Source organism: Ascaphus truei, unplaced genomic scaffold (assembly GCF_040206685.1).
Source record: "Ascaphus truei isolate aAscTru1 unplaced genomic scaffold, aAscTru1.hap1 HAP1_SCAFFOLD_285, whole genome shotgun sequence".
Taxonomy (NCBI): Eukaryota; Metazoa; Chordata; class Amphibia; order Anura; family Ascaphidae; genus Ascaphus; species Ascaphus truei.
In genome coordinates this window covers 455,170-463,517 of record NW_027455805.1, presented here as the reverse complement: position 1 = coordinate 463,517, position 8,348 = coordinate 455,170, and the positions used below count along the sequence as shown (strand labels likewise).

Genomic DNA, 8,348 nt, shown 5'->3' with positions numbered 1-8,348 from the left:
CCTTACCTTGTCTCTAGCGTTTCTGACGTCATGTGACGGCGCGTTCCCTTGCCAATAAGACGTCGTGACCCCGCGGTGTCCTTCGATGCCGCGTTGCCATGGCGTTGCATCGCCAGAAGCCGCCGGGACGTACAGTGGCCTCGCACGCGACCTTTTCCCGGCATTTTATTTAAATGCTTTGGGGAAGAGCGCGGGGCCTCTGCAAGCACCGCCCCCCCAGAAAATGTTGCACCCCTGACCTAGGTGAGCCCACTCCTGTGTAGAGCGGGTAATGCTCCATCTCCTTTGGATATATATATATGTATTTAATTTTTTTATGTTTGTTTCCAGAGCTTGTATTGTCTAACAGTGTGCGATGTGTAACGGGGTTTCTCTGTCTCTCTCCGCAGGCGTGGCACAGCGTGGCACAGCGTGCGCGGCTCTTCACCCGACCGGTAAGTTCTACGTTACCCTTCTCGTATAAACAACTGAATCTCACAACCCGTCTCTACTGACCATTGGGGAGCGGCCTGGAGTCTGGTACCTGGTTTCTGTCCTTGGGTCAGCTAGTACTTATGAAGATAGATGGAGGATGATCACTCACGCTCACACACTCACTCACTCACTCTCTCTCTCCCTGGAAGAGTATTGGGGAGGTTTCATCCAGAAGTGGGGAGACGAGGGCTGGCGATGCGAGATATATTCATTGTGTGTGTTTTGTGGGTAATTTCTTTTTTTTTAAACTTGTATTTTATTGTTATTTTTCTCACATATTATATTTTGGGTAGGGAGGGGGGTACAGAAAAAAATGGGGGGGTGGGGGAGGGATACATTTCCATCTTTCCTTTATTCTCAGAACTTCTGTTATAACTTTATTACATTTGCGGTTCAACATGGTTCACATTACAGCCACTTACTGTCGTGTTAGAGAAAAAACAAATGGTCATTAAACATTTGCTTCCGAATATATCATCCATGGCCCCCATATCTTCAGGAACCCTTCGAATCTCTCCTGTAATCAACTGGTGAGTTTAGTGTGTTATTTTTTACTTCTGCCATTGTCGGTGGATCAATCTGTTTCCAACTCCTAGCTATTACCGCTCTGGCCGAGGAAAGAATATGTATCATTCATTTGTCTGTGTTTCTCTCTAGATCTTCTATTGGTTTTACAATTAATACTGTCTCCATATTTTTGTGGGTAGTTTCTAATGAATCCATATTAGGTGAAATGCTTTTTTGATTAAAATCCCACAATAGGTTTCAGAGCGGCTGTCCGACATCAGGGTTTTTTTTTTTTTTTTTAAATTACCCGAAACCAATCCATTTTATTCAATGACACTGAAGCCACGAGTTTGCTTTCCTTCCTTCTTTTTGGCGCACATCTGTGGTAATTATGAATAAACCACAAAAATGCAAATCCCTCGCTGGCTGCTGCTAGGGGAGTTTTACACACACACGGACTAAATCTGGATCTCGCAGCGCCCCGTTTTAATGCAACAAATCCAAGAATTCGGCAGAGATCTGCTCCCCGAAGCGTTCGCGCCAGCGTTTCCCGCTTCCACTCGTGTAAATGGGGGGGAGGGTCTCCCCTTCTTAGTTTAGATCACCGTTGATGCTTACCGCCAACACCCCTAAAAAAAGAGAGCAAAGCCACATGACGTGCCTAGTATGTGGTAAAGGCGCCTCAGGGTGCCACCCTTCCCGACTAATATTGCCAACGGCAGTCCGAGAGATAGACCGGCACGGAGCATTGCACCAACCCTTCAACTGGTGTCTAGACAAGCGAGTATCGTGAGATCCGTTTCCGAGGTCGTGAGCAGGCACGAGTAGTCGGGTCGGTTCCGAGGCCGTGTGCAGGCACGAGTAGTCGGGTCGGTTCCGAGGTCGTGAGCAGGCACGAGTAGTCGGGTCGGTTCCGAGGTCGTGTGCAGGCACGAGTAGTCGGGTCGGTTCCGAGGTTGTGTGCAGGCACGAGTAGTCGGGTCGGTTCCGAGGTCGTGTGCAGGCACGAGTAGTCGGGTCGGTTCCGAGGTTGTGTGCAGGCACGAGTAGTCGTGTCACGGTTCCGAGGTCGTGTGCAGGCACGAGTAGTCGCGTCACAGTTCCGAGGTCGTGTGCAGGCACGAGTAGTCGCGTCACGGTTCCGAGGTCGTGTGCAGGCACGAGTAGTCGCGTCACAGTTCCGAGGTCGTGTGCAGGCACGAGTAGTCGCGTCACAGTTCCGAGGTCGTGTGCAGGCACGAGTAGTCGCGTCACAGTTCCGAGGTCGTGTGCAGGCACGAGTAGTCGCGTCACGGTTCCGAGGTCGTGTGCAGGCACGAGTAGTCGCGTCACGGTTCCGAGGCCGTGTGCAGACACGAGTAGTCGGGTCGGTTCCGAGGTTGTGTGCAGGCACGAGTAGTCGGGTCGGTTCCGAGGTTGTGTGCAGGCACGAGTAGTCGCGTCACAGTTCCGAGGTCGTGTGCAGGCACGAGTAGTCGCGTCACGGTTCCGAGGTCGTGTGCAGGCACGAGTAGTCGGGTCGGTTCCGAGGTTGTGTGCAGGCACGAGTAGTCGTGTCACGGTTCCGAGGCCGTGTGCAGGCACGAGTAGTCGTGTCACGGTTCCGAGGTTGTGTGCAGGCACGAGTAGTCGTGTCACGGTTCCGAGGCCGTGTGCAGGCACGAGTAGTCGGGTCGGTTCCGAGGTTGTGTGCAGGCACGAGTAGTCGTGTCACGGTTCCGAGGTCGTGTGCAGGCACGAGTAGTCGGGTCGGTTCCGAGGTTGTGTGCAGGCACGAGTAGTCGCGTCACAGTTCCGAGGTCGTGTGCAGGCACGAGTAGTCGCGTCACGGTTCCGAGGTCGTGTGCAGGCACGAGTAGTCGTGTCACGGTTCCGAGGTCGTGTGCAGGCACGAGTAGTCGGGTCGGTTCCGAGGCCGTGTGCAGGCACGAGTAGTCGGGTCGGTTCCGAGGTCGTGTGCAGGCACGAGTAGTCGCGTCACGGTTCCGAGGCCGTGTGCAGGCACGAGTAGTCGCGTCACGGTTCCGAGGTCGTGTGAAGGCACGAGTAGTTGGGTCGGTTCCGAGGTTGTGTGCAGGCACGAGTAGTCGTGTCACGGTTCCGAGGTCGTGTGCAGGCACGTGTAGTCGCGTCACGGTTCCGAGGCCGTGTGCAGACACGAGTAGTCGGGTCACGGTTCCGAGGCCGTGTGCAGACACGAGTAGTCGTGTCACGGTTCCGAGGCCGTGTGCAGGCACGAGTAGTCGTGTCACGGTTCCGAGGTCGTGGCCAAGCGGCAGATCAGAGTAGTCCGGTTGTCGTTTCAGAGGTCGTGGCCAGGCGGCAGTCTGAAGCAAGGGTCAGGATACAAGGCCAAGGTCATACACGGGAAGTCGGCTCTCCAGCTGCGTACCCAGTACAGAGACACTTTGCACGGGCTGGTCCTCACGTATAGGCCTAGACCCGGGGCAGACACTCGCCAGTTCTAAGAGGAGGATAACTTCCTGTTTAGTCAGCCATCTGTGTAGAGGAGAACACGTCCTGCTTCGTTGGCCATCTTGGTACACATGGACCATAGCGCAAATGTCCCTTCTGCCAGCGGTATTTGCAGGGAAGCGCAAAGGCGCCGGCCATTGCGTTTGCGAATCCTGACACTGACGTACATTGTTGATAATGTGAGCGGGTCCAGGAAAATGTTAGTGTGTGTATGCCAAGTATTTTCCGTGTCAGTCCTGGGTGGGAAACGGACAAACGCATGGAGGCCGGGCAAATGAATAACGCTTTCTCTTGGGAAAACCCTCAGGGGGGATTCTTTGGTTCTCCTTTATTCTGATTAACCGCGTGATCCATGTTTGTAGTTTGTTACATTTGATGTGTTTAGAAATAAGACTTGGATTTCCAATATTGTTAGTATTATTTCATGACGGAAGCGGACAACAGATGTAGCCAGACTCTCTGTCCCCGCAGCCATCCGCGGCGTCGCTGCAAGGGTGTGGGGGGCTGGGGCCCATGTTCGCCATGATGAAGCGCGAAACGCATTGTGTTTTGCTGCCTCGTTTAGGGGTCTTTTGTATGGTCCAGAAAAGTCTACTATTTTTTAAGAGCGAGCCCCCCCTGGATCCTTCTTTTCATCGTGGATAGGGCTCCGTTTTTCTCTTCTCATCTTACAACCACCATGGCCCCTGGTCAGTATGCCCTTAAGCAGTCTTCTCTTTGCTCTGGAAGATGTGAGCTTGGTTCGCTTGTATGCCGCTAAAATCACCAGGAGCAAGGGGAAGGCGTCGTCACCACATACGTCTAAATGTCCTTCGTGGCTTGTCACAATAGGCTGACGGGAGACACCCCAGCCTGCACCCTAAGCAGGTATTTCAACTCCCCATAGTCTTTCCTCCTTTCAACTAACTTGTTTTTGGCATTCGAACGCTGTTTAAATGAATTAATGTCATTTTAAAAGTCGCCTCCCTGGGCGTTGGATGCATTCGGGACTGAAAGCCGCGCTCCACGTGCTTTTATTGGCTGAAATATATATTTGTGTCGTGCGTGGTACCCTGGTGGGACTCCCGGAACTGGTCCATGGTCTCCTGACGCATGGGGATCCGCCGGCGCCAAATAGGTGTCTGCCGGAAACGCAGACCTGTGGCGCTGCCGGGAGGGGGGGTGTTCATGTAACATTATTATAGATCTATAAAACCTGCACCAGCAGTCGAAAAAAAACTATAGTTCTAACCACTCGGCGTACTGATGTATGTACAGAAAAATTATTTCTGCTTGGCAAAAAAAGGTAGGAAGTTCGTCAATCGTCCGCCACGTTCAACTTGACGCACGATCCTAAAAAGTTTAATAGAGTTGGCGCAGAATTAAGTTCCTATGTATTACTCGAATAATAAGTATTGGTGACGCGCATGCGCTCACACACACACCTACACACACACACACATACACACACACCTACACACACACGCACACGCACACGCACAAACACTCTATTGTATAAATGAGGTATTCACCAGGATGCAATGTGTTTATTTTCATTTTAAACAATGCGCCATGTTCGGACGTCTTCACACGACACACGTTTTACAAAGGTTTTTGCTACTTTTTAGCACTAAAATTGATGCCCACAAAGGGAACTGTGAATACGCCACTCCCTATATATTACACGGTTTATGCCTGCTGGGGTGAAATACCGTTTTCTTACCATTGAACCAAACTCTGCGGCGCTTCTCAGAGCAGTGGATGGTGTAGCTCTGTAGCATGCATGTGGCATGTTTTAACATGACTCGAAATGCCGTTTTAGATATTCAGGCTTGCACACCTAATTACATCCTTTTTAAACAAGACTCCACATCTTTGGCCTGGGGGATGGAAGCAGAAATGCCGGTTTCCGTGGCCCCCAGATTGGATGGTGACAGATATGGGAGCCTGAGATTAGCAGTCGGGATGGGTGTTGGGGAGAGTGGTGTCAGGGGAGTGAGAACTGGGAAGACAATAGCATGTGGAAATGCTTGAGCAGGGCTTCAGCGTTTGTGTGTTATGTAGGTGCAAAGTCTCGTGTATTTTATGTATACAGGGTGTGCGCATATCTACAGAGCACAGCTCTCCAGCTGGCGGCCTGCAAACCAAATCCGGCCTGGGGTGGCCCATGGACGCTGCCCCAGGTCATTTCATACTACTTGCTCAGGGCGGCCAGGCGGCTTCTCAAAACATACTGGACACAATGGTGAAAGTGACCACACACACACCTGCTCCATGCTGTTTCCTCCTCTCCTTGACCCCACCCACAGGTTCCTGACAACTCTGCCTGATTGGCTGCTGCTGAGTAATGCAACCAATCAGGAAGGAGGAAGCTGCCCAGCCCCCTAGCAGCAGCCCTGCAACAACAACAAAGTGCGTTCCCCACGGGGGCGGCTCTACGTCCCCAGCGAGGGCGGCTCTACGTCCCCAGCGAGGGCGGCTCTACGTCCCCAGCGAGGGCGGCTCTACGTCCCCAGCGAGGGCGGCTCTACGTCCCCAGCGAGGGCGGCTCTACGTCCCCAGCGAGGGCGGCTCTACGTCCCCAGCGAGGGCGGCTCTACGTCCCCAGCGAGGGCGGCTCTACGTCCCCAGCGAGGGCGGCTCTACGTCCGCAGCGAGGGCGGCTCTACGTCCCCCACGAGGGCGGCTCTACGTCCCCCACGAGGGCGGCTCTACGTCCCCCACGAGGGCGGCTGTACGTCCCCCACGAGGGCGGCTTTACGTCCCCCACGCGGGCGGCTTTACGTCCCCCCACGCCGGCGGCTTTACGTTCCCCCACGCCGGCGGCTTTACGTCCCCCCACGCCGGCGGCTTTACGTCCCCCACGCCGGCGGCTTTACGCCCCCCACGCCGGCGGCTTTACGCCCCCCACGCCGGCGGCTTTACGTCCCCCCACGCCGGCGGCTTTACGTCCCCCACGGCGTGCGGCTTTACGTCCCCCCACGCCGGCGGCTTTACATCCCCCACGCCGGCGGCTTTACGTCCCCCACGCCGGCGGCTTTACGTCCCCCCACGCCGGCGGCTTTACGTCCCCCCACGCCGGCGGCTTTACGTCCCCCCACGCCGGCGGCTTTACGTCCCCCCACGCCGGCGGCTTTACGTCCCCCCACGCCGGCGGCTTTACGTCCCCCCACGCCGGCGGCTTTACGTCCCCCCCGGCGTGCGGCTTTACGTCCCCCACGCCGGCGGCTTTACGTCCCCCCACGCCGGCGGCTTTACGTCCCCCCACGCCGGCGGCTTTACGTCCCCCACGCCGGCGGCTTTACGTCCCCCCACGCCGGCGGCTTTACGTCCCCCACGCCGGCGGCTTTACGTCCCCCCACGCCGGCGGCTTTACGTCCCCCACGCCGGCGGCTTTACGTCCCCCACGCCGGCGGCTTTACGTCCCCCACGCCGGCGGCTTTACGTCCCCCACGGCGTGCGGCTTTACGTCCCCCACGCCGGCGGCTTTACGTCCCCCCACGCCGGCGGCTTTACGTCCCCCCACGCCGGCGGCTTTACGTCCCCCACGCCGGCGGCTTTACGTCCCCCCACGCCGGCGGCTTTACGTCCCCCCACGCCGGCGGCTTTACGTCCCCCCACGCCGGCGGCTTTACGTCCCCCACGCCGGCGGCTTTACGTCCCCCACGCCGGCGGCTTTACGTCCCCCCACGCGGGCGGCTTTACGTCCCCCACGCCGGCGGCTTTACGTCCCCCACGGCGTGCGGCTTTACGTCCCCCACGCCGGCGGCTTTACGTCCCCCACGCGGGCGGCTTTACTTTACGCAGTTTTTCTCGCGCTCCCAAGTAATTGAAGTTCGTGTCACGCAGCAGGAATTATAAATGTCCAGTGTTTAAATATAATCATTTTTCATTTATCTCAATAAACTCGTCGCGCTTTTCTGACCCGACGCGTGTGGAAACGCGGCTGTACCGCAACCTTTCAAAGGGTTAATACAGGGGATCCCAACTCCAGTCCTGAAGACCCCCCCAACAGGTCAGGTTTTCAGGATATCCCTGCTTCTGCACAGGTGCCCCCTTCTCTGAAGCTGGGATATCCTGAAAACCTGACCTGTTGAGGGGGTTGAGCACTGGCGTTGAACACCCCTGGGTCAATTAGTCCAGGACCTTAAGAAAATACTAAATAATTTGGGCACGTGGCTGACCTGTTTAATAGGCTAAATAATGCCGCCTCTTCTTTTAATAATTGAATAAATTAAACCATAAGTTGGGGCCGTTGCAGGGTTTGCATCACCATCGCGCGCTCTGGCCCTAGGAGGGAGCGCCGTTAGCGTCGGCGCTGTTGCTTGAGGAAATTATTTGACATTATTGGCACTCGCTAATCCCAAACGATGTGGGACGAATTGTAATGACAAGAGCAGCTACTGCCAGAAGTTCTCAAGTGTCCGTGTGTCGGGCCATCTGGTAGTACTTTGTGTCAGTTAGCATGCAAACGGGCGGCCATTTTAAATATCCGCGGTACTTTTCCTGTAAAGGGGCCCCCCTAAATGAACGCCGTGGGATGCAAGCGCGTGTTTAGATTTGTATTTTTTTTATTCTTTCCTTGTTCCAAGTTTCTTTCACGAGGCTCTTTTCCTTGGGCTGGATATGGCTGGGGTTATTGTGATGTGAGCTGTGGGCCAGGATCGGCGGTGTATTGGGGCTGGATATGGCTGGGGTTATTGTGATGTGGGCCAGGATCGGTGGTGTATTGGGGCTGGATATAGCTGGGGTTATTGTGATGTGAGCTGTGGGCCAGGATCGGCGGTGTATTGGGGCTGGATATGGCTGGGGTTATTGTGATGTGGGCTGTGGGCCAGGATCGGCGGTGTATTGGGGCTGGATATGGCTGGGGTTATTGTGATGTGGGCTGTGGGCCAGGATCGGCGGTGTAT

The 8,348-nt window shown here is 55.4% G+C and overlaps 1 protein-coding gene across 3 annotated transcripts in view; it reads left to right on the top strand.

The window, feature by feature from the left end:
• Window positions 1-389: 389 nt before the first annotated feature.
• The window catches only part of NCOA3 (nuclear receptor coactivator 3), a 68,701-nt gene continuing 60,742 nt past the window's right edge, over window positions 390-8,348 (top strand). For all 3 annotated transcript variants that reach the window (XM_075583091.1, XM_075583090.1, XM_075583089.1), the window contains exon 1: window positions 390-434. The gene's annotated coding sequence lies outside the window, so the exon portion shown is untranslated. The remainder of the gene's footprint in view (window positions 435-8,348) is intronic.